The sequence below is a fragment of the Musca autumnalis genome, unplaced genomic scaffold, assembly GCF_047663935.1.
Source record: "Musca autumnalis isolate F117 unplaced genomic scaffold, ASM4766393v1 scaffold_3, whole genome shotgun sequence".
NCBI lineage: Eukaryota > Metazoa > Arthropoda > Insecta > Diptera > Muscidae > Musca > Musca autumnalis.
In genome coordinates this window covers 102,051,135-102,077,680 of record NW_027411866.1, presented here as the reverse complement: position 1 = coordinate 102,077,680, position 26,546 = coordinate 102,051,135, and the positions used below count along the sequence as shown (strand labels likewise).

The 26,546-nt window shown below is 35.7% G+C and overlaps 1 protein-coding gene across 13 annotated transcripts in view; it reads right to left on the bottom strand.

The window, feature by feature from the left end:
* Chsy (Chondroitin sulfate synthase) overlaps positions 1-25,670 on the bottom strand; it is a 68,885-nt gene extending 43,215 nt beyond the window's left edge. The window contains exons 1-2 of one of the 13 annotated variants that reach the window (XM_073973299.1): positions 24,707-25,670; positions 10,741-10,979 (exon numbers count right to left, since the gene is read on the bottom strand). The gene's annotated coding sequence lies outside the window, so the exon portion shown is untranslated. Of the gene's footprint in view, positions 1-10,740; positions 10,980-15,564; positions 15,857-24,706 lie in introns of those variants that run through there. The other 12 variants (XM_073973303.1, XM_073973310.1, XM_073973300.1 and 9 more) reach the window with 12 other exon arrangements.
* Positions 25,671-26,546: the final 876 nt, after the last annotated feature.

Genomic DNA, 26,546 nt, shown 5'->3' with positions numbered 1-26,546 from the left:
AATGCATTTCTTCTAGTCTTTATTGCTATACGTCTTTGCGGTACATAAGAGAAGGGTAACCTAGTTCGAAATTGGCTCTGCGGCGAGGTTTCTTATGTACCGAGGTCTTTAGACCTAAAGGATTCATTGGAGAAATTAAAAAAACCCAAAAGATAACAAAATGATTCATATATAAAGGTGGACCTATTCAGGGGCCACTATGCGATTTTTATGCAGGTTGCGGATGTATGGTAAAAAAGTATCAGTCGGCTTTGCCTACAGAGATATACCCTCAGCCTATGTGAATTAAAACTTTCATCTATGGACAGATAGACACAATTGTTGAACTTTTGTGGGGGATGTAACATAAAGAGGAGATCGATATCGGCCATTTTAGAAGTTCAACTAAATTTGGACAAAATATTAGGAGATCCAACGTTTGGATAAATTTGGTTGCCCCGTTCAAGGGATATCGTGCATATCATTTTAGTGACATTTTTAAATATTGGAGGGAAGTACAGGAAGTTGTTGTCAATCTTCGAACTGAAACTAGGTTTGGATACCTTTTGGGCTGTTTTCTCAAGAAGTGTGGACTTGCACCTGAAAAAGAATTTGCCGTCGTAATTGAGGCAGGAATCAAAGTGATTCGAGAGCAGGTCTTAAAGTAAATTTATCCAAAATGTTGTGTGGGAGGAACCCGAATGAGTGGACAAATGTGGTCCATATTCAAACCTGATATACATATGGCAGATCTGTTAGGATGTGTAAAGTATGGACCAAATCGGTCACTGCCTTCAAGAGTTATCGTGCGAACAATTTTGTCCGAACATTTTTGAACTTTTGTGGGGGAGGTACCTGAAGGTTTGGACCGATATGGCTTATCTTCGAACTTATATTAAGTTTGGACAAAATATTACGAAGGCCAAATTTTGAACCGAGTCTGCAGAACCGTTCAAGAGTTATCTTGCGCTCCAACCACTAAACACCGTGTCATAGGGTGTGGACCGATATAACCTATCTTCGAACTTAAACTAAGTTTGGACAAAATATTACGAAAGTCAAATTTTGATCCGTTCGAGAGTTATCGTGCGCTCAAGCCAGCCAGTCAGACGGGCGGACAGTGCTAAATCCACTTCAAATTGTCTGAAACGGATCTCGTCCAAACATACTTGGGATCTAAAACCATTATGATGAGGCACATTTTGCCCGTATGAAAGTTTATACCTATACCCTCGTTATCATAAATGCTGAGGGTATAGAAACGAAATAAATTTATATATCAGGTAATTGTAATGCGACGTAAGGATAGATAGATCAATGGGTCCTCTTTCAGAAAATACTTAGTTCTTAAGAACCCATGGAAGGAATTCAAGAAAATCGGCCGATGATGAAAGGCCTTCAATTATGTGGGTAGACCTATTTTGGGACCCAAATGGCGCCGAATTTTAAACAAATTCTGCCCATACAAGACCTTTGACTATAGAAGGGTTTTAGAACACGTTGAGATGGTGGTCTGTCTTTAGAAACTCTTTTTAAGCTTTTCTATCATCAAACATCCAGTATAAGGTCTTCTGCCATAAGAAGGTGTATTAAAAGACTGCAGTCTTCGTGAAACTTTTATAAATTCTTCTGTATTTTCTACATAACAACATTTGAAGGATTTTAGAAGACCTTGACCACATATCATGTATACAAGAGACATAAGGAGGGGCCTCTGTATACAGAACATATTCACAAGGTTTTTTTTTGCTACAGTAGACCATAAAAGGATAGTTATTTATGTTACCTTTTGTTGTTGATTATTCCGTCGGCAGAAATTTTTTTACTAAACACAACAATACAAGGTACAAATTCATATTGAAACAATGATCGTCATCGAATACCCAAAGCTTAATGTAGGTATGTGCAGCGTCGAAAAATGACATTGCGTCATCCATCCACTTTCGAATGGAAACGTCAGAATTTGTAGATTTGATGATTTTTGTTTGATAAATTTTAATCGAAAATAAATTAAAGTGTTTCGAAGTGAAACACAAGTATCTGCAAGAAAATTATGATATTTTTGTTGAGTGGCTTATTCCAATGAAATCAATGTTTTGTTTATTTTCAAGGAAGATGTGGTAGGTAAGAAAGATTATCTGAGTCATGAGCTTTAAATTTAATGTAATCTAAAAAAATCGGTATATGGAACGAGTCACTTTATATTCTACTTTTCCTTAATAGGGTCAAGAGGGGTACATATTTTTTAAAAATGAATCATAACCCTACCAAACCCACAGGATTCTTTTGATAGTGTGGGTTAAGTTGTTGAAAATTGTACATTGAAGAATAAAGAAAGAGTGGTATCGCTCACGTAGCCTCAGCTTTTCTCTTTAAGAAATAAAACTATTCTTCACACCACAAAAATGTGGCACATTCATAACCATTAAAAGAACAATGTGACCTCATGTCACGTTTTTCACAAATGGCACATTTCTTGGAATACTTTAGGAAAAAAAACGAAAAATAAAAAACATTTATTAAAATATTAATAACTATTTTAATTTGTATGATTTTTTAAATTCTTTTATTATTTTACTACAATTGTTGTTCCTTAAGCCCAATAGACATACATACGTATGTATGTGCAATTTTGTAGGTAAATACAACAACATAAAAACCACAATTTTGACTAGAATTACAAAAGTTGAATAACCTTTCCAAATATGCTGAGTTCCACATACAATTATTTACAAATATTTGTTGTGATTTTTTTTTGTATTCGAGAACACAATGCCTACCACCGATATGAAACTCCACACCGATGACTATGATACTACCGACTCGTGTGTCCAACTACAAATCGTCCGCACTTAAAATTATATATAGCCCCCAACATTATCTCTTCCAACTAAAAAAGAGATTGTATGTATTTTCCATTTTAGTGAATGAGATAAGGAAAACAACATTGTTTGACTATATACCCAGCAGTGGGGTTTATTAGAGGCGGTCGTAATGTGGGAAACATTTGTTGTAGGTTTTTACCAATAGAAGACGATAATATATTCGTTAATTAAACGGAAGGAATTTTGGAAGGGGTTTTCCCAAGGGAGATGCCATTCTCTTACTGGGCGTGACTTCCGGGGTGGTGAATGGGAACGGGGTTTTGCGGCATGTTGAATTAGAACTGTCTGAAAGTAACCTTTCGGCAGACATGATCCAACATTACCCTTCAACCTTGGGGATCTTCTGGATCTTCATTATTCTGGGGTTAGAGGAGGGTTATAGATGTAACCTCTAATAGATGTCTGCTCATCTCTTCTCTGCACTCTGCGGGTAGTTCTCCTAAAATAAACAACTACAATGATACTCCTCGACCAAGTGGACAGACTTGTTCCAGAAGAACAGAATCGAGACATATCACCGGAGGACATGTCTCTCAACTTGACTCTAACTGATGATGGGCTGGGTAGACGAGAGCAAAATGCAAGAAGAAGGGAATGAGGAATGCTAAAGAGTCTACCCCCCGCGAACATTTGGCGAAAGGGGTTACACTAAGCTCAACCCCAAACCCGGAAGGCAAGGTCAAAGCGGAGGAAAACGGATCCAAAAACCTCCACAGGCTGCAAGAACGTCAAGGTTGTTGGACCGACTGAGAAACCGTAATTTTCTGAGAAGATGGACAAAGCTTCATAGCATAAAAATGTGAAACGGGTCAGATATTCAGAAGGCGCTCGTCCGAGATGACGATCACTTCTCAGCTAGTAAGTCAATCGACCTTCTACGTAGCTGCCACTGTTCAAAAGGCCAGGAGAAAAAAGCGCAGTAACGAGAAGGTAAAAGCGACCATCAAGGCACATGGTCAAGTGCGCAATAAGCCATACACCAGATCGACTCCAATGATGCCCGCTGCCGACTTTCGAGTGGCTATCACCGACAGAGCTGACCCCGATGGTAGAATCGACACTAGGTGCCATAAAAATAAATCGGAAGATTTTCTCGTTGAGTCAGTTAATGGCCTTGGTGAACTTTGGGAAGGGGCTAATCTTGCTGTGGTCTCCATTTCTGAGAAAGGTGTTTCCAGCATGGGTTCCCCCACATACGGTCGAAAAGGAGCTCATGGTGAAAATGCTGCAAATTCAAAATCCAGATTTCCTTACATTTGGTTGGACCATCAATGGTCTAACCCCCGCGTAAGGAGGATGAAGGTATTGACATTAGGGTGGCTGTGGACTCCATAGGGGAAGTGTTATCTGAGAAAGCGTGAGGGAAAACTAAATTTCGGTTTGGAATGGATTCGGTTCCGGCTGAACCAAACTCACGAAACTAAGTAAGAGTAGGGAAGCGAAAATCACTGTGTGTCCTGCAGATTAATCTGTACCATTGCAAAGCTGCTACGAATTCAAAGGTAACTATTGCCTTAGTTCAGGAACCATATATCTACAAGAATATGGTTTCTGGACTAAGCAATGCCAACTTCGCTTCGTCCTTGGCGGACAAAGTGAGGACTTTTCGGTAGCTTAAATTTAATATTTCTATCTAATTACAGTGATGTTCACGGTCAGACTGGAGCATGGTACGAGGAAGGCCACACACTAGTCCTCACTTTACAAGCTTTTTAAGGACCCGGACCCGCAGGTTGCTGAATGAGATGTTTGGTGTATGTAACGTGGTCTTAGGACGCGACGAAAATGTCCACTATTTTCAATGGGGTAGCAAGAAAATCAACAGCAGGTGTGAGTCAATATTCGACATTATTTTTTATCAAATTCCTCATAGAAACCCGAGAATAACGAATTGGTACACAAAACTGTCAAACTCTCAGCTGACGTCTTTTGGAAATATGGAAACATGTAAAAACTGTGGACAACCTGACTGACGTTTTCTTCGCTGTCATAAGGATGCCTGTCCACTTATATACACTAGTAAGAAATCCCAACCGGTGTGGTGGAACAAGGATCTTGGCGAACTCCTTTCTTCTCAAGACACTAGAAAGATTGATAGACCTAGAGATTATGAGTCATGTGGATACAGCCTCTTGAGCAACATGCCTATATTAAAGGTAAATTTGTAGAAACAGCTCTTCATGAGGTAGTGGGTTAAAATGAGAGGTACATAGAAAAATTCAAACTTTTCTCTGGCCGCTTTTTTTGATACTCGATTAACACAGGAGAGACGATCATTCTGAAAACTAGAGTTTAACCTCAGGTGGGAGTGCTCTCACCGTTATTCTGGTTGCTTGTGATCAACAAAATACTGACATAATTGGATAATCAGGGCACTAAAGCGGGGGACGTAGTACTACTACTTTGAGGAACGGACGAAGAAAGGATTAATCGCATTCTATTCCTGCAAGATCGATCGGAAAAAGCTGGGTACTGAACCCATCGATTATATACTGGATATATAGCACTATGGATTTCATGTCTGGTGGTACACCAGAAATCCAGACATCCAGCAAAATAGACAAGGTGCAAAGGGCAGCTCTGAATGCAATGCTGAAAATCCTGGCATGAAGTTATACTAAAGGAACTAGAAGCAGGCCTCAAAGTAGACCGTCGTGAGAAATTTATCGATTATATATCACTAGTCTTGAGATTTGAAGATATAGATGTCGTTATTCCAAGTAGAAATGACTGAACCCAAAGTTATCCTCCTCTGAACGGTCTGGACTTTTGTATACACAGTTATAAGATGGAAAAAGGTCTACTGTGAAATGCTAGGTCTTGAATACTCATACAAGTTGGACAAGGATTGTAGTGTCTTCCAAGCTGAAATCTTCGCCATCATGAAAGCTGTAGAGTTAATAAAAAGTCTGGATGTTGATATCTTTGAACCGGTGACTATTAAAGCCACCAAATCCTTTGGCATCCAATCTGAACCGATCTGATCAACTTTATCAACCAACAGAACAAATTCACTCTTAATTTTGAGCAAATCTGAAATCAGGTTAATGACTGAGTCTTTACCGGGCACTGTAATATTAGTGACTTTACCAGTAAATGGACATAGGCCCACGGTTTGGAATAGCTCCCATAAACAGTACTGCCAAATTTCGGGTATTTTGACGTTTTTTGCAACATTTTTAAACCGAATTAGCTATAATTTGGCAAAACTTCTTCAACAAAAATTGTGAACATAGGTCCATGTTTAGGTATAGGCACCCCATAGCCTTTCGATTTTAGGTATTTGGAAGATAGTAGCTACATTTTAGACCGAACTACATGTAATTTGACATTTGAGGTTCCCAGTGGTCAAAAAACTACTCAACGTAATATTGTGAGCATTGCGGGCATCATGACTAAAACGTTAGGTCAAATTTATGTATAACAAGTAAGAACGGCTTTAAGTTCGGCCGGGCCGAACTTGCTATACCTTCCACCACGAGTTGCATTGAAGTAAAGTGGAACAATTAGTTTTGTTTCGATTATGAAGAAGACTAAATACCAAATTTCAGCAATTTCGGTAAAACAATGTGCTTATCCTTCAAAATATCGAAATTCGGGAGGTACCGTCCTACGGGGGCTACATCACTATGTCGATCTATGCCGACAAATTTCTGACGGAAAGAAGACTAAATACCAAATTTCCGATATTTCGGTAAGATAATGTGCCTAAAACCTTCAAAATACCGAAAATCAAGAGGTACGCTTCTAGGGTGGATGAAGGAAGAAGTGGACCTATAATGATAACTCTCTTTTGGAATATTTTATAACCCCCATGGAAGACTAAATAAAACATTTCAGTCATTTCGGTGGGATATTGACGTCACAACCTTCAGAATTACGAAAATCGGGAGTGTACCTATTCCGACGAATTTCCTCCAACGTAAATACCAAATTTAAGATATTTCGGTGGGTTGTTGGGGCCACAAACTTCAAAATACCGAAAATCGTGGGGTGCCGTTCTATGGGGCTACATGAAGGCGTGGACCTGTACCGACATATTTCTATGGGAAAGTTGTATGCCCCCAACAAACACTATATACAAAATGTCAGCCATTTCGGTGGAATATTGAGGCCATATCCTTCAAAATACCCTATACTGGGAGGTACTGTTCTATGAAGGCTATATGAAGGCGTCGACCTATACCGACAAATTTAAAGGGGATACTTAAATAGCCTCAACGAAGAATAAATACCAAATTTCAGCCATTTCGTTGGAATATTGATGCCGACGAATTTCCTCCAACGTAAATACCAAATTTCAGCCATTTCGGTGCGTTGTTGGGGCCACAAACTTCAAAATACCGAAAATCGGGAGGTACCGTTCTACAAATTTCATATGGAAAGCACTATACCCCCAATAAAGACTAAATACCAAAGTTCGGTGCGTTATTGTGGCCACAACCCGCAAAATACCGATAATCCGGAGGTACCTTTCTATAAACAAATTTAGAGGTGAAAGTTGAATATCCCCAACGAAGACTAAATACCAAATTTCAGCCATTTCGGTGGAATATTGAGGCCACAACCTTCAAAGTACCGAACTCGGAAGCTACAGTTCTATGGGGGCTATATTAAGGCGTGGACATGTACCGAGAAATTTCTGGGGGAAAGTTGTATACCCCAAACAAACACTAAATACCAAATTTGAGCCATTTCGGTTTAATGTTGAGGCCAAAACCTTAAAAATGCCCCAAATCGGGAGGTACCGTTCTATGGAGGCCATATGAAGGCGTAGATCTATACGGATAAATTTCTGGATAAAAGTTTAATACACCCATCGAAGACTAAGTACCAAATTTTAGCCATTTCGGTGTGAAAATGAGGCTAAAACCTTCTAAATACCGAAAATCGGGTGGTACCATTCTATGCGAGCTATATTAAAACGCGGAACGATAAAGCCTATTTACAATACCAAACATCCTAGGAGTAATAGAAACTTCTATACCAAATTACAAAGCTCTATCTTTAAAATTGCGAGCTGAATCTTTATTTCAACAGACGGACGGACAGACGGACATTGCTGTATCGACTTAGAATTTTACCCTGATTAAGAATATATATACGAGTGCCACTAAAAAACCTTCTAGCGTAAGCAACACGCAGTGTCGCCAGACGTCATTTGACATTTTATTTGGAAATTTTGACAGTTTTTAGCCTAAGGGTACTCAGGACAGTTCGACATACGACCATGTGTTGGGTTGTTTACTGTGGCTTGATTGAGACACCTCCAAAACATGGTTTTTGAACGCTTTTACAGCATCTAGTGGCGATTGCTGCGATTTTTCGGGCTCATACGCATAGTTGCATGATTCGTCACCTGGATCCAACTTATAAACGACTTTTGAAGTACCATCTTTGAAGCACCGTGTATTTTTTTTCGAAATTTCTTGCACCGACCAACACGGGATCCAAGCGTTCATGCAATATCAAATGTTAGTTGGTGGAATAAATCCCCAAGGTGCCTCTACCTCACTGTACATGGCGATCTTACATCATCCGTTCACACACGGCTTAATTTTGTCTGGCACAACGACCGTTTTTGGAACACCCTCACGAACATCGTTTTTTTTGGGGAGTGTCGGCCACGATTGAATTCATTAAACCAGTTTTTCATAATGCTATAGGATGGTCCTTTATCGACATACAAAGATTTAATTTGATCAATCCACAATTGCCGTGATTATCCACGTCGAAAGTTGTGAAACATTATCGGACGAAAATGTTCACCAGTAAACTAAATTTTTTAAGCAAAGTGATTTTTTTAAGTCACTGTAAACAACACAACACATGGTCGTATGTTAAACTGTCCTGAGTACACTTAGGCTAAAAACCGTTAAACTTTTCAAAGAAATGTCAGATGACGCCTGGAGACTCGGCGTGTTGGCTAGGCCAGAAGGTTTTTTAGGGACGCTCGTATGGTGGAGGGTATAAAAACGAATTGGCATTAAAAATACACTAAGAAAACATACAGCTAACTGGAATTCCACAATTAGATAAACGCACGCAGAAAAATTTATGTTAGAAATATGTTTGGATCCAAACAAATATATGTTTGGGACCGGTTGCAAACACATATATGTTTGGATCCAAACATAATATGTTTGGGTCCAAACAAATATATGTTTGCAACATTTTGTAACATATCTCAATTTGATATGTTTGGGTAAAACATATTTTTTATTTTAGAACATTTTTTTCATGGGTGGAGAGAGGATGTTTGTCAACGAGAGTAATAACAGTGCTCTCGCGGCTGTGGAATGCTGTTTTATAATAAAGAGTTGTGTGTATTGTATAATAGCAGACGTAGAAGCGAAGAAGGGGGCTTTGGTGGCATGTATGCGTCAAACTCGTGTGTTTCTTGTTTTGTTGTTGTTAAACAACTTAGCTGGCGAAGAAGAAAACAAGAAATGATATGAATTATATATTTTTTCTTTCTTCAGTGTTTTAGTTGACTTTGTAGAGTCAAGACGGTAAAGTGAGTGAATAAATCAGTGTTTTGTGTTTTCTTAAAGAAATTGTGCTTTTTAGTAAATTAAATGCCCAATACATTTTATAATTGGAAATTTTATAATTGAATCAAAAAGGTGAATGGAAATATTTTATTGGACAAGGAAGAACTCGCATTTAATATTGGTAATTACATACATACTTATGTATATTTGAAATATGGCATATCCATATTTATTTATTACATTACATAATCATTTGATTCTAGATGCCGATTCCCCGCTGATGATTTCAACTATGAGGACAATTTGTTTTATTTCACAACTAAGGAGAAGCGTTCAACTACGTTTCTAAATATTTTTTCTTTTTAAAAGTGTGACTATTTACAAATTATTTCAATCAGTTTTTCTTTTATTAAAGTGTGTTATGTATTTCTTTAGAATTTTGTATGTACCTATGTGTTTGTTGTTCTTTTGCCTTTCAATAAAAAACCACAACATTTGTATGTATACTATAGAGATAGCCAGTGAGTTCTTACTGAAAGCAAGTGAGCACACATATTAAAGTGTTTTACATTGAATTTTACGCTCCCTTGCTCTCAGTAAGCGTCCACTGGTACATGTGTTTGTTTTTTTGCCTTTTGTATTTTTTTGCACCCAAACATATAAAATGTTTGCACCCAAACATATCTTTGTTTGCACCCAAACATAAATATCTTTGCACCCAAACATAGTGTTTGCACCCAAACATATATTTGTTTCCACCCAAACATATATTTGTTTGCAGACCCAAACATATATTATGTTTGGGACTGTTGCAAACATATATATGTTTGCTGCAAAATATGTTTGGGACATATGTTAGAGAGGCCGTTTTTTTGCGTGCGCTATTTTTTTTAAATTAAGCTATTTCCTCCTCCTTCAAAATCCAATATAATATTTTGCAATACGTATTAGTTTTGCGATATTTTGAATATATTTACTTGCACTTAAATTGTAAGTTGTATTCACTACAAAAAATATTAGTCAAATGTTTCGACTTTTGGAGCTGTTCTTAAGGAGAACGCATTCGAATGAAACAAAAACTAATATATTTTTAAAAAGGTCCAAGTCATAGCTGTCAAAATTGCTAGACTTTGTACCAAAAATTTTACATTCTTTTTTAATTTTGACCAATGGTGAAACCACTGTGCATTGGTACTTTCGTAACAGAAAGAATATTAATTATTCCATATGAGTTCAGTTCATGGTGGAGGGGGGAAGTTCGGCACAGTCGAACTTAACGCACTCTTAACTACAATATAAGTTTTAGTTTTAGCTTTAGCTAAATATAAGATAAGTTCACACTTGTCATTAAGAAATAATAATTTTATAAATTAGTTACTTACCACTTTTATTATTTCTAATTGCTAATATCCGTTATGCTGCTGCTGTTGTTGTTGTTGCTACTCCAGTTTATAATATGCCACAAGTTTACATTTGATGTTGACCGATTTAAGGCTGCCGTCTCTGTTTCGATTATGAATAATTACAAAAAAAAAAAACACTGTAAAAACAAAGCGTTTTCTTAATTTTGTTTTCCTTTCCTTTTTTGCTTTAACAATTTTTTAAAAAAATCACAGGATTACTGAAAACACACATTAACAGTCTGTTTCTGTATGTCGAAAGAAGAATGTGTGCGAATGAAACACGCCCAAACTTTAGTTTTCGAAATAATTTTACATTTTCTTTTTCTTCAAAACAAAAAAAAAACATTAAAAAACGCACAAGAGTTTGGACGCGTTTCATTCGCACACATTCTTCTTTCGACATACAGAAACTGGCTGTAAATTTTTACTGAACAAATTTTCATTGAAAAACATGCTATTGAGTTTAGAACCAAACCGCTTGAAATTAGTAGTAATTAACACTTATTTTAGCACTTTGAAGTAAATTAACACATTGGTAGCAGATAGAATTTAGTTCTTTTGTTTGGTCGGAGAATTATATTATAACGAACAAGTTGAGAGAGAGACACAGAGAGAAAGATTTTTCATTATTTTTGGAACACACATAAAAATACGTAATTTTTGGTCAAAACTTAATTACTAAGCTCAGTACCTTATTATTCAAAATTAGTCTTGTCTGAGATGAAAGAATGTCTTGTCCTGGGCATAGCTTTAAATCAAAATAATAGATATGTGACTATTATTGGCCTAACAGACATACAATTTGTCCCCTATTAGAAAAGAAATGCGTCCAATCCAAATTTCGGATATCTCAAAATACAAATCCAAGGCCACGATAAGCTTAATGAACTAGAATAGAATACCAATGCGATTATAGACTCGGGGAAATCTACAATAGACTAAATCTATACTCTACGCCAAATCCTATAGTAGACTCATGAGAAACATATCGACACATACCACCTATTCGTCAAATATGTTCCAAGCCATTGACTGACACGATATCAGCCGTTAAATTAGGAAAAATAACTTATTCGGGACTTTTAATACCAAACGAGGTTTCAGCCACTGTGGACAGTCTATAGTGTGATCTATTTAACATCTTGTTGGAAAAGAGGCAGAAATAAATTGGAGCGGAGAGAAAATTTCTTCGAAAGATTTAAAGTGCGAACAGAATGAAATACGCCGTTTTTTTCACGCTCAGTTTATTGTCAAAGATTAAAGGCTAAGTACTACCTAATTCAAATGCTGTCTAATTAATTTGAATTAGGTAGTACTTTGCCTTTAGTCTTTTACATGAAACTGAGCGTGATAAAGCGGCGCATTTCATTGTGTTTCTACCTTTATGAACCCGAAATAAATTTCATGGGAAAAATATTTTTAGTTTTTAAGGAACAGTCCCTTTTTGTCAATTTTTCTTGCAAATTTTATTGGAAAAAGTCATTAGTATGTGATTTTTATTACTTTTATTGCAAAATTGTCCATTAAAGTTCGTTTTATGCCACAAAAATAATCAATTCGACAGCAAATGTGTGGCGGGCAAAAACTCGCAAGATTCCACTCGAAAGTGTAACGGATGCCGTAATCCAAAAACTGAAAATATCGATCGAAATTACTCCGAGCTCCGATTTGTCCCTTTTTACTCGCGAGCGAAAAGTACTTGCGTTTGGGAGTACTCGAAGAGTACTAGTTTTCTCCCCACTCTTTTGGTTTACTTGGGAGCATTCGCGAGTACTCCTGGTTTCAAAATAAAAGTGGGAGTGAAAATGCTCGAAATAGAGTAAGAGTTTACTCGAAGAGTAAAATCGAATGAAAAATAATTTATGTATTTTTTGAAAAATTCTTTTGTGTAGCGATGGGGGCAAGTTGAGGTGGTTAAAGTGTTTATTATACAATTTAGGAGAACTGGAGAGTCGTTTCGGGGCTTCTTTCACCTCAGAAGTACTATAATTTAGTAGGCAAAACAGACTGGTTAAAATCATTATTCGTTTGAGGTTCTGAATAGACTATTTATTGTAGTAATTCACACTGGGCGTTCTTTGACCAACTTTGTCTCTTATTGATACTTATTCTTTAGCATATGATTTATCCAGTTCCTCATGGATCGGTTAACCTGAAATTCGTATAAGGATTGCTTTAGCGTTTCAGTGCTGACGTTGCTGAAAGTGTATTCTTTTTATACCCTCAGCATTTATGCTAACGAGGGTATATACACTTTCATACGCGCAAAATGTGCCTCATCGAAATAATGGTTTTAGACCCCAAGTATGTTTGGACGAAATCCTTTTCAGACAATTTGGAGTTGATTTAGCCATGTCCGTCCGTCTGTCTGGCTGGAGCGCACGATAACTTTCGAACGGAACAACCGATTCGGTCCACAATCTGGCTTTCGTAATATTTTGTCGAAACTTAATTTAAGTTCGAAGATGGGTTATATCGGTTCACTCCTTCCGGTATCTCCACCACAAAAGTTCGAAAATGTTCGGAAAATTTGTGCGCATGATAACTCTTGAAGAGAGTAACCGATTTGGTTCGTACTTTGCGAATCGTATAAATTCTAGCAGACTTAGAGGTTCGAATATGAACTCAATAGGTTCACTCCTTCGGGTACCTCCCACACAAAATTTCGGAAAAGTTCAGCTCAGGACCTACTCTTGAATCGCTTTGATGTTTGTTGCAACAACCTGTATTCACTGCTCCTCATACGACGGTATAAGTTTCATCAGGGGCATGTCCGTACTTCCTGAGAAAATAGCATGAAAGTTTCAAAAAACCCTTATGACACCGTGTGTAGTGGTTGGAGCGCAAGACAAATCTCGATTCGTTCCAAAATTTGGCCTTCCTAATATTTTGTTCAAACTTAGTTTAACTTCGAAGATAAGCCATATCGGTCCATCCCTTCAGGTACCTCCCCCACAAAAGTTCAAAACTGTTCGGATAAAATGTGCGCGAGGTAACTCTTGAAGGGAGTAACCAATTTGATACGTACTTTGCGCATCGTGAAACTTCTACCAGACTTAGATGAGGTTTCAATATGGACTCAATCGGTCCACTCCTTCGGGTACCTCCAACAAAATTTCGGATAAGTTCACTTTAAGACCTATTATCGAATCACTTTGATTTCTATTGAAGCAACTTGCATTCGCTTCCTCCATCAGGGACAAGTCCATACTTCTTAAGAAAACAGCACGAAAGGTGTAAAAACTCCTATTTCAGCATATGTAGTAGCTGGAGAGCACGATAACTCTCGAAAAATTTGGAATTCGTCATATTTTGTCCAAACTTAGTTTCAGTTCGAAGATGGGCAATACCGGTCCACAACTTCCGGTACTTCCGCCAATATTTAATCCAAACTTTGGATCTACAAATATTTTGTCCAGATTTAGTTTAACTTCACAAAAGTTCAACATTTGTGTCTTAGTGCAGTTTAGGGCCTGTTCGAAGATCCTTTGGAAATGTATACCACTGCTGTTCGTTGTGGTCCTATTTACAGCGATATTATGTTTTCCGTGAACAAGTCCATGCTTCCTGGCATACTGGTCCAAAAATTATATGATGATCCTCTGAAATGACTATTGCGCGCGAAATCTATTGAAAAGATATGACTTCCAAAATAAGATCCTTTTCCATAATTTCAATTCACATAGACAGAGGGTATATATCTGTCGGCAAAGCCGACTAATACTTTTTACTTGTTCGAGGTTCTTTTTACCTCATGTAATGCGGTTTCCACAGATCTGCCTTTATAATATGACAATCTATAAAATACTTCTACTTGGTGAGTTTGGTTCGCCATTAAAATTAAATTTTAATCAAGCGCTTGTATAAATTATGCGCTAACACTTCTTATGGTACAGATCAATTGCATTTTACAGCTTACTAAAATATTGTTGCCTCTCTTTTAGAGAAGAAATAAAAAAACCCATTAGTTAGGGGAAGTGGAGAACAAACAAAACGGAATAAGAAAAGTCAAGCAATATTGTACCGGAAATTCGCACTCATCATCGAATTGGATAATTGAGTTTATGGCAAGGAATACTGACTGATTCATGTGTAAGTATATTTTCTTTCTTGGATAAGAAAAAAAACACGAGGCGAACACATTTGAAAATTGGACACAAACAATGCTCACAGACAAAATAGTGTACAGTGGAGTTTGGATAAATGTAACATTGTCATTTGTAGTAGAGTTGGACAATCTATTTCATAGTTCACTGTCCTAGTTCAGAAACGTATGAGTAACGTCATAAAAACTAATGTGTGATATTACGTATACTCAGTTTGTTCATACAAACTACCTGAGTCCATTGAAATATATAGCGAAGTAGATCGTTCAATTGAACTAGTCGGTCGAAGTTCATATTTAAACCTAATAGTAAGTTTACATTTACGAAATCCACTCGATTTCAACTGTCAATTCCATTGCTTAAACGTCAAATGAAATCCAATAGATTTCAGATGAGTTTTCATTTGACGTATACGCAAAGGAATTGACAGTTGAAACCGAGTGGATTTCGTAAGTGTAAACCAAGCATAAGTCTATTTTCTTTAAATAAACTTCATAATTAACTCAAAAAAAAAAAAACGTGGTAATCCACGTAATAATAAAATTTCCAAGAAGTTCTTCAAAAAAAATATTGATTCCAATTGGGTATAATTTTTTTGAAACAGAACCCAATAAAAATGAATTTTCAGCACATTTGTTCGATCTCCACTTCATCGATATTTTTTCACTTAATAAAATTTCAATTATCTAGATCCTACTGTATTGTAAAATTCCGGTCTTCCGTGGAGGGTAGGTATTTGTTACAACGGATCTTATAAATTATTTTTGAACTTCCACAAAATCTTTTAGCAATTTTTTTATGATCCGCACTTAATATCTTATCTTTCGTTTTCCGATTTTCTTACAATGTGTCGAAGAAAAAATATTTTTTATTATTATTTACGAAGACGACCGCGCAACGACGAGCAAACTACCGTACCACCGTACAAATTTCGTTGAATACCACCGCTAAACTGAACTGTTTGAATTGAAGAAGAACACACTACGAACTCATCTCACACTTTTTGCAAAGTGAGCAGCGAATGGGTTTCTCATTCACTATCACAAAAAAGAGAGAATTCGTTGAGTTTGAGAGGTTGTACAGTGTGTCGTGTTAGTTTTTGTACACCCTATAACATTTTGGGTTTGATGTACATATTTCTGTCTCGCACCAAGGTTAGTAAAACTCGAAATAATGAAGTTAGATGACGAGTCGAGATTAACTTTAAAAGAACAAACTCACGCCTTTATTATTTTTCAATATCAGTCTTCGCGGTCTTATCTAAATGGGACTATTTGGAGAAAATCTTATAGCTGGGAAAATTCTCTACAAGGTTGGTTTTTGTAATTATTTCCTTGGATGTACTTGAGATATATAAGTTTAGATTGGGACATTACAGTCATGACATTGTTTTATAAGCAATTTGAACTTCTATATTAGGGCTGCTCATACAACTACAAACATATTTTGTTATTGTGTAGGTTTTGAAACACAAACATTTTGATAGTTTCCCAACATACCATTCAGTATGATTTTATAAAATTTACGAAAAACAATTCGTATAAATACATTCTACAATTATACGGATAAGCTAATAATTAGCATACACATTCATTATTTTCAACAGAATCAAGTTTCGTTTATTCTCCAGTGGGTACTCAAGAGTTTATAATTCAAATATGATGTTCTGTTCGAGTAATGTTGGTTTGTTGGGTTGTCTTGTGTCCCAAAAATGGAAAATCTACAAATAAATTTTTTAATTGTCAATGCAATGTCAATGCAGCATATAGGGCTACACTACAATCAGTAGCAACGCATAGCGCACGAGGGAGGTATCGGAGAAACGAGAGAAATATCTTTTCAGGATAGTGGATAGTGTTTTGCGAGAAAATTTTCTATCTTCTGGAAACACTAAATTCCAACTAACAACCAATTCGCTGAATAATTTTGATTAAAATCTTCAAAAAATCTTAAATCGGGTGGTACCCTTATATGGGAGCTATACCAAAGCGTTGACCTATACTGTCTTATTTTTTGCAAGAGATGTTTTGTACATGTTATGTTTTGTAGCCCTAGAGAAGGCTAAATACCAAATTTCAGTTATTCCGGTTGTATAAATCATTCAAAATATCGAAAATAGGAACAAACGCTGTATAAAAAACGACCTGTACCGAGAAATTTCTGGAGGAAATTTTTGTAACTCTACCGAAGACTAAATTCAAAATGTCATCCTCTGCGGTTTGATAATGACGCTGAAACTTCCAAACTACCGAAAATCGGTAAGTACCGTCCTATAGGGGCTATATGAATACATGGGCTTATACCGACAAATTTCTAGTGGAAAGTTGTATACCCCCAAATGAAGACTAAATTCTAAATTTCAGCCATTTCGTTTGGATATTGAGGTCACTACCTTCAAATACCGAAAATCGGGAGGTACAGTTCTATGGAGCCTATACGAAGACGTGGGTCTATACCGGAAAATTTCAGGGGGAAAGTTTTATACACACAACGAAGACTAAATGCCGACTTTCAGCCATTTCGGTTGAATATTGTGGCCACAACCTTCAAAATACCGAAAATTAGGAGGTATCGTTATATGGGGCTATATCAAAACGTGAACCTATGTAGCCCGTTTTCAATACCAAACATTCTAGGATGTTCTATCTTAATACTGCTCTATCTTAATACTGCTCTATCTTAATACTGCTCTATCTTAATACTGCTCTATCTTAATACTGCTCTATCTTAATACTGCGAGCTGTATCTTGATTTTAACAGACCGACGGACGGACATGGTTATATTGGCTTAGAATTTTATGCTGATGAATTATATTAGGGCTATAACCAAAAAAATACCACGCCAGTACCATGAGCGGAATATTGTCCTGATAACGATTAGTGCGATTACCAAGTCCATATTTACATTAGGCAATTTTCCTTGCGGCAATTGTCAGTTTGCTGGTGAGAGAGGGTGTAGAGAGGCAAAGGGTTACCATATGCCTCACCTCTCTCTCTCCTTCAAACTGACAATTGCCGCAAGGAAAATTGCCTAATGTAAATATGGACTAAAGCCCCTTTGAATTTGTTTCTATTTAAAAATTTAAATTTGCTTTGTTTGAATAATAATTTATAGAAAAGAAATACGATTCTCACAGGTAAAGATATTAAAAACGTCTGTAATTTTCGCAAGTTCGTTGCAAATGACCACATATTCTCTTGTCCGATAGATACAATAAATATATACATTAAATTCGCGATTTTATAAAAAATTGGTCCAGAATGGTTTGATATTGATTTTAATTTGATTAAAATTATTAATAAGTTATTACGAAAAGCGTATATATGATTATAATAAATACAATTAAAGAATGCATTACTAAACTTCAATGCATTTGGTGCGGAAACTTTTCTCGCGATAGAGAAAAAATGACACTGTATTTCATAATAGTTGTTCATGCTCTACACGGCTATGCGGTGGTATTTTTTGATATTTGCAAAAATTACAAACAAAGTTATAACCCTAATGTATATACTTTACAGGGCCTCCGGCGAATACTTCGATGTGTTACAAACGGAATGACAAATTTACTTATGGCGGAAGGTATAAAAATCGAGATGTACAGAAGCCAGAATGAAGTGCGACAATTCTACCAAAGAGTGAAATATCAAACTGATGTATTCGGCCAATGCACATCCTGCTGTAGAGATGAGCAAGGTAATCTGGTAAAATATGGATATATTGTGCTCAGGATATAGATAGAGTATTTTTCCAAAATGTTGGTATTCAATACTAGCGAAGGCGACGAGAAACCACAGATCCATTCCGAATAAATGGTTTTGAGTGTATTCCGGCTGGCCAAGATGATGGGACCAAGTTAAAGGTATCGAATTGTTTGTTGACGTGGGTGAATCTCGACGTCGTATGAAGAACGAGCTGTGCTGGAAATCTATTATACAATCGACAGTTTCAGTTTTATGATATACTTTGCCTTTTCAGAGAATGTTGAGCGTTTTCAGGTATGATGTTAAAATGCACGCATACATATTTAAGCTGATTTCTATGATATGACATAATTAATTCGGTAGCTGTGTGTATGATGTTGAAAAAACGCCGTAATTTCATACAAAGGGTTTTTATATGATCCGCGGATGCAAAGGCTTTCAAGTGATCCAATCAAATGAGGAAACTGACCTTGCTAGCATCTATGTCGTTTCTTATGGGTTCTGATTAGTGCCACAATGCAACTATGGTCTGCACGAAAGCCAGATTGCCTGTCAGACAAATCAGACTCACGAAGAAGATACTCGCTCATCTGTGTTTGTATCAGTTTCTCAAACACTTTGGAGAGTTAACACAGGATTAATATTGGCTGGTACTCATTGTTAGACTTGGCAATGGGAGTAAGGAAGAATAACTCTTATGAATTCAATCAAAATACCATATAGACCATTGTTAGCCAGCAGAGAAAAAGCGATATTACATCCTATGCACGCGTAAATAAACTAATGGTGGTGGTTTTGTGCTCTGCTGCTAGTTGCGTAATAGCATTCGACTTTACTCAACAAAAACTGTTATATCTGTACTTCATTCTGAGTGACACATCTGAATTCGAAACATTTATCGGTTTCTACATTAGCTCCAGTCCCGGTGGTAATGTGTTTTATAACCATTCTTTTTGCCACTCGATATTCTTGAAACGTTTCCATCTCGAGTATTCTAGGTCCTTGCATCTCTTAGAAACGCTTTTATTGTGGGCCGAAACCGAAACCTTAGTGCTTGAGGTGATTTTATATGTGTTCGAAGAAGCGCTGACCCACAGAAGAAAGAACTCAATCAAAGAATACATAAAAGTTTCAATGAAACCACTCTAGTGTAACCTTCGACGAATGAGGATTCAACAAGAATTGAAGATGAGTTATGTCTACCCACGTTTGTTTATAACACCCAGAATTTATAAGAAACTTTTGTCCGTTTAGTTTACTTTAAGTTCTTTAGAATAACAAGTAACGTACAATTTGGCACTTAGTAGAAATACTTTTCTGACAAACTGTATACTCATAATGTGAAGAAGATACAAATATGGGGAGCCAGAGCCAACGAGCATAGAGCATAGAAGAGCGGTTCGTTTTTTTATGTTAAATGAGATATTCAGATATTCGATACTCGCGCTACTTGAAAAACTATCTCAAAGTAGTTGTGGCTATTTTCTGTTGTTGTCGTTACATTTATGCTGTCATTGTACTCATCATGCGAGTAGTGCTCTCACATGTTCTTTTCAGTTTCTCCCCCTTTCTCCTATGAGGTAATAAAAATATAAAAATGAATTTGTCAGCGGGGTTGGAAGAAGTACGCGGGCATTTACAGCTGGCCGTGTTGTTGTTATCTTTGTTCCATCTCCCATTCTCAATAATGCCCAGACGTCATAAATTTGTTGTGTATGAAGAACAATCAATTACAAATATTACCAAGAATGAAAATGTACGTGAAATAAATACTCACGTCGTCAAGTGACTAAAAAAATTTAGTGGCCCCATGCCACTTACTCAATTAGTGCATTACACATTACGTTTGTGTGTTGGAAGAATGTATCTATGTTTGTTTATCTTCTAGTTTGCATACGTCTCTTTCAATTTGGGTGACAGTTCAACTTGTTTTTGCAATTCTTCTCAAATATTTGACACAGTGCGTTTGAAAGGGCTGTATCATATACAGTATGCAAATTTCATATTCGTACAAACCTCAAAAATTAATAAAATTGTTATTAATTCCATATTTTATATGCAAATATGAAACAATTGATGGTGATTATTATAACGATGAAAGATTAAAAAATAACAAAACAAATTTTTAATTTATTCTGTTATTTAGGTACAAATGGCGCCTGTGTGGATGGCAAAATTCATATTCGTACACTTAGAAACACTATGTAATTGTGATATTTAAGGATTTTTTTTTACAAAATACCAAAATTTTTGTTCTTTTCTTCTTTTAGAGTTCGTCTGCTGTAGAAAAATGTAAAAATAACGATAATTTAATTAAAAATTTTGCATGAAAAAAACTTGGACGAACGTCCGAAACACTTAAGACAATTGTGATAAATAGAACGGTACCTCCCGATTTTCGGTATTTTGAAGGTTGTGGACTCAATATCCCACCGAAACGGCTGAAATTTTGTATTAAGTTTCCTTGGGTATATAAAGCTTTCCACCTGAAATTTGTCGGTATAGGTCCAAGTCTTCATATAGCCCTTTAGAACGGTACCTTCGAAACGGCTGATATTTGGTATTAAGTCTTCCTTGGGCGTAAAAAACTTTCCACCTAAAATGTGTCGATTTATGTTCAGGCCTTCATATAGCCCCAATAGAACGATACGTCCCCATTTTCGGAATTTTGAAGGTCGTGGCAGTGGTTATTCATTTCTCTATTTTATTGACTTGTTGTCTGAAGAGAATTTCAAACAGAAAAATTGTACACACAAACGCTGTCAAAGTGTGTCCAGGAATTGGACTTAGCAGTTCTGGTTACCTTTTTAGTTCCTTATTTATGGTATTTTCTTTTTTTTACGTATTTTTTAATTTTTTGAAAAATAGTATATTATACCTACGTAATTGCGGCCTTGAACCTCGCATGCATTTTTCCGTTATAATATTTAATAAGTAAATAGTCAACATAAAATATACTGAACTAGGAATAGGAAAGTCGAGTTTTTTGCAAAAAAATTTTTGGAATTGTTTTTGGAGTTGTAAAATCTAGTACTTTTCGCCGACATAAATCAATATTTGAGTTATATGACTTGAAAAAATTTATTTGATTACCAGGTCGAATGATAATCGAATTTGTCCCCTTATACAAAAAAGTTGATCCAAAACGAAGATGGTGTTTTATATTGACCTGGAGGTATTTTTATAGACAGAGATGGGACTGTAGGGATGGCGTCGATATATTTATTGGATTTAAAAACTAACCGGACATGTAATATGTCGAAATCGCACAACGTACACACCATAGATGTCGAGTTTTCGCACAATACCGCCACTAAACGTATATATAACCACGTAAAACTAGTATTTTTTGCAAATATTTCTTGTGTTCTTATCGGATCCTATCGGCTTATGTGATCTAAATTCATATAGGAGGTTCCGGGTCCCTAAAATGGACTCTACACTATTAAATATCGAATTCAACCTTGGTATTTTAAAATTATCCTTAGAAACAGATTTCCAAAGGATATATTAATTTACTTAGTTAACTGAACATCTTTATGTTTAACTCACAATATATTATCAAAACAAAAGTAATATCTTCAGATTTTGAATCAAATTTTCTCAGTTGGAAATGTTTTAAGCAGGACCAAAAGTGAGTCCGAGCATTGCACAGTGGTCGCTGCCATTGGCCAAAATTTAAAAAACGAAAGTAATTTATTTGGAGTATAATGTGTACCCATTAACTCTTAAGGGGTTAAGCTTTTTAAAAATAATAATTGTCACCTCTTCATTCTAACGGTACGCTTCGAGAATAGCGTCAAACAGGAGATAATGTAAGTAGTTGCTTTCTTTTGTGAGTACAGTGCAAATCTTAAGTGAAAACTACAAATTAAAACAAAGATGTGTGCATTTTATAATGGCAAATCTCGGTGTAAAAATTGAAAAGCAAGATATTAACTTATTTTTTGTGCAGTAGTTTGTATACTAAGTTGTTGTGTATGATATGAAAAATATGTGTTTTCCCAGTGGCTTTAATAGTGCTAATTCGTAAGTAAAATTGAATTTCAAGTAGAGTTTTAACTACATTCCCCCCTGAATCCTCCAACGGTATATCTTTTATATTAATCTTGATGGTCTCAAGATTCTTAAAACCAAAATATGACCTGCAACTTTTTGCAACTTTTCCTGTTAGATGCAAAAAACTAAAGTAACCTCGTTGCAATTTGTTCTGCTTTTTATTGTACCAGTGACATAGCCTATGTGGTGTTGTTTTATTTATGTGTTTAAAATGTTACAGTTTTATTTTTTAACCCTTTATATGCGATCAAATTTGTATAATTTTATTTTTTAATATTAATTTGGTTATAGGCTCATCTTGGAAATGTGAAATTTGTAGAAGTTATATATTTGGTATTTGGTGTTCAAAAAGCGCAACAATACGCTAAACTTATGCATGACACTCTAATGGTCAATATTGAAAACGAATTTGTTATTATGGAAAAGACTAAATTCGAGAGTTCCATGGATTACAATTGTAAAAAAATGTCAGAATTTGCAATAAATGTCATCGCATAAAACAAAAAGTGTTGGAAAAATATTCTTCCTGTATTTCCCAAAGTGATTCTGCTTTAGTAAGAAATAAAAAAATCGAAATCTTTTTCCGAAGAGCGAGGACGTGGACTTCCTAGATCAAATTTTTTAGAGTCTTCGTGTAGAAAGAAAAGTAGACATATGTATGTGTTTTATATACAAGGCAACCGATTATTATATGATTTGTACTGAAAATCTAAAATAGTACAACTTCGGAGGTATTGATTTATTTATACTTGTTTTTGGGAGGTACCTTTACAAGAGGACTATCCCTAAAGTTGGAACTATTTTGGTAGGATTATTCTTTGTCCTCCAAGAACCCCGAATATCAAAGTACAGCACAATCGTTCGGGAAATGTGATGAAAACTAGCAAAATATATAAAATTTGGGAGGTACGTTATATGGGAGCTATACCCAAAAATGGACCGGTCGCGGTCATTTTGCTGCATAGTTATTTTTACGCCCATATGGTGCTACAACCAAAGTTTCAAATCGATATCTGTACTGGAAGTATTTTTGGCCGCTGTTTCCACACAACATCGACCAGTGTGCATTTTTTTGTATATTTTTTTTTTGTAAAATAAGTGTAAATCGTTAAAAAGGGGCCAAAAAACAATCAACCTACAAAAATATTTACATTTCAAATCCATAAATTACCTCAGACCTATATAAAAAGTGAACTGGTCATTCCAGTTGCAAATGTTTTGAGCAGCACTGTAGCTGCCATGGAAGAGATACAGTACTTATCGCTTAGCTGCGTTTTTGCGTTAGCTGCCCAATTTCGTTTTTCTTGCGCAAAACAAATATGCTATTTTTATCAAATTTATTTAAGATAACTGCATATTTGGCTTAGTTGCAGAAAAATGTCTGCAATTTTGCAATTTTGCGAAAACTACTGTATTGCGGGTTCAAAGAAATGGTTAGAAAACCTTCACGCAGAAAATGATCAATATAGGTTAATATTTTGTACGCTGGAATGACAGTAACATGGTATTTCCAATTCTGAATTGTATTAAACCTTGTTTTAAGAATAAAAAATAGTTTACTTAAAAACGAAACTAAAAGAATAAAAACAAATAAAAACTGCTTTGAAAGGTTCCTATTTAAACTGCTGATTATGTATCAGTTAATGTTATCTGGCGAAATCGAACCAATTTCGCAGGAATGCCAAACTTCGAATTGGCTTGGGGGAGTTATTGGGTACAATCCCTTGCAATGCACTGTTAGACGAAGACATGTGCATTGTATTTCGCGCAAACATTTCGTAGACAGCCGTTCGGTTAAGTTATTTTTTTTGTAACACTTGCACACGCACATAAAATATGAGGGGTCAAATAATGTTTTTTATTGTAGACTTTGATATCCATTGCAAAACGAGGTGAAAAAATGCTTTGAATTAAACAAATAATTAGCGTATAGGAGGAGATTTATTATTTGCTAAAATGTATTTCAATTCAAGGTAATTCTGATTGGATTTATGGATAAGTGAATGTATTACAAAAACAAAAACCAATGGAAAGAACAAAAAAATTTAATTAAAATTCTAAGAAGAGTTATTCACCCTTGTGTTGGTCGGTCAGGCGATCATTAATTGTATGAGATCTCCTCTCTTTTTCGTATGTGAGAACTATACTCTCTCGCTTTTTCTCAAACTCAATATTCGTGCTACACACTCACTTAAATGATTTGTTTGTTTTATTTATTAAATTTTCTGAATAGTTGTTGTTGTTGTCGTTGTTTTTCTGTTTTCTTTTGGCCTATCTCTCAGAACGTTTTTATCTCAGATATGGCCGGTCACTCTTATTCTTTCTCTCATTTGAAATTTTGTATCTTTTGGAATAATGAAAAAAGCAGAACTATTCTGTTTTTTATGTACACATCAATCTTCTGCACATGAATTGAATTGCTTTAATGCTTCTTCTTTCTATGCTTCTTTGCACATTCCAATTTCAGTTGTATTGGAATTCGTGCATTTCATTTCCTGTCAGCGAAATTCTTGGTATGGAAATTAACACTTTTCACTTTTTTCCATGGCAGAAAGAATCTTCACCTTTGGCATCACTATTTTTTTAACTTTTATTTTTGTATTCATTTATTTGCTCGGCATGACAGCGCAAGGTCGCAATGTCATATAATGAGATTTTGTATTTTGTTGTTGCTGCTGATCTTGAGGAGTTTGACCGTCGACAAAAACACACACACCGAAAAACGATTAACATGTAATTGAGAATAACGTTTACAATCATTTACACGTTTTGTGTTTCCATTAAATCAGAACCGCTCAGTACTTTGGCCCCCTTTTCGCTATTCGCTCAGCTGATAGTAGCAGCAGTCTTCTTCTTTTCTTTTCTCGCTTGTCGTATTAAATAACCACCGTACTTTGCCGAATGCCGCCGCACGCCGTGTTGAATGTTTTAGTTTATCTACACAACTGAGACTTGCTGACTGACGGATGGATTGAAATCGTCATTGGGTAATGAGACCACATAAAATGCTGTTTCGTGACGCATTGACAAAACAATTACAGTGGGGCATCCCTTGACAATTTTATTATGCAAAAAATAAATAAGGAAATTATCTCAATGAAAAATTTGTGTTATATTAAACTTAATACTAATATTTAAATTTCACATTATTTATTAATTATGTTGGAAAATACCGGTAATGTATTGTTATCTGGGTCGTACTGTTTCCTGCTGATATGAAAGTTTGTCGTATCTTGTAGATTTTACAGATACAAGATGAAAATATTCTAGTTAGAAGATACATTTAACTTTACTTTCATAAACTCGTTGCACACTTTTAGGCGTAATTTAATAAATTACCAAGATTTGTTTTACTATTGGTCAATAGAGGTCTCTCATGCACTTTAAATGTCGAGTAACGTTTATAGTGGATGCAATGTAGAAAAGAGGTGGACAAACATAGCGTGTTTGGTGCATCAAATAAAAGAATTCGGTCGAAAATATATATGAAAACTATATACAAATCTGAAACCATTCTAACCAAAAGTAATTGTATAGATAAGAATCAACCACTATAATTTAGCAATTTATTAACCGATTTTTTAAACATATAATAGCTTAATCGAAAGATATTATTCACCCCTTTAAAAAGAAAAAGGATCAATGGAAATCCATTGTGAAAATAGAAGATATGCCCGCTTAAATTTGAAAATGTAAGAAACCCAGATTTTCACTACTTTTACTGTTATCTTTATATATAAAAGAGTTCAGTGAGTGAGTGACTGACATATCATCGCCCATACGAAACCGCTGAAGCTAGAAAGTTGAAATTTTAACTGTAGGTTGCTGTTGGTGTGTAGCGGTGAGAGAAGGCGGAGTTTTTGGAAATTCGAGCTAGAAGGGTACGAAAAGTACTAAAAGGTACTAAATATGGTA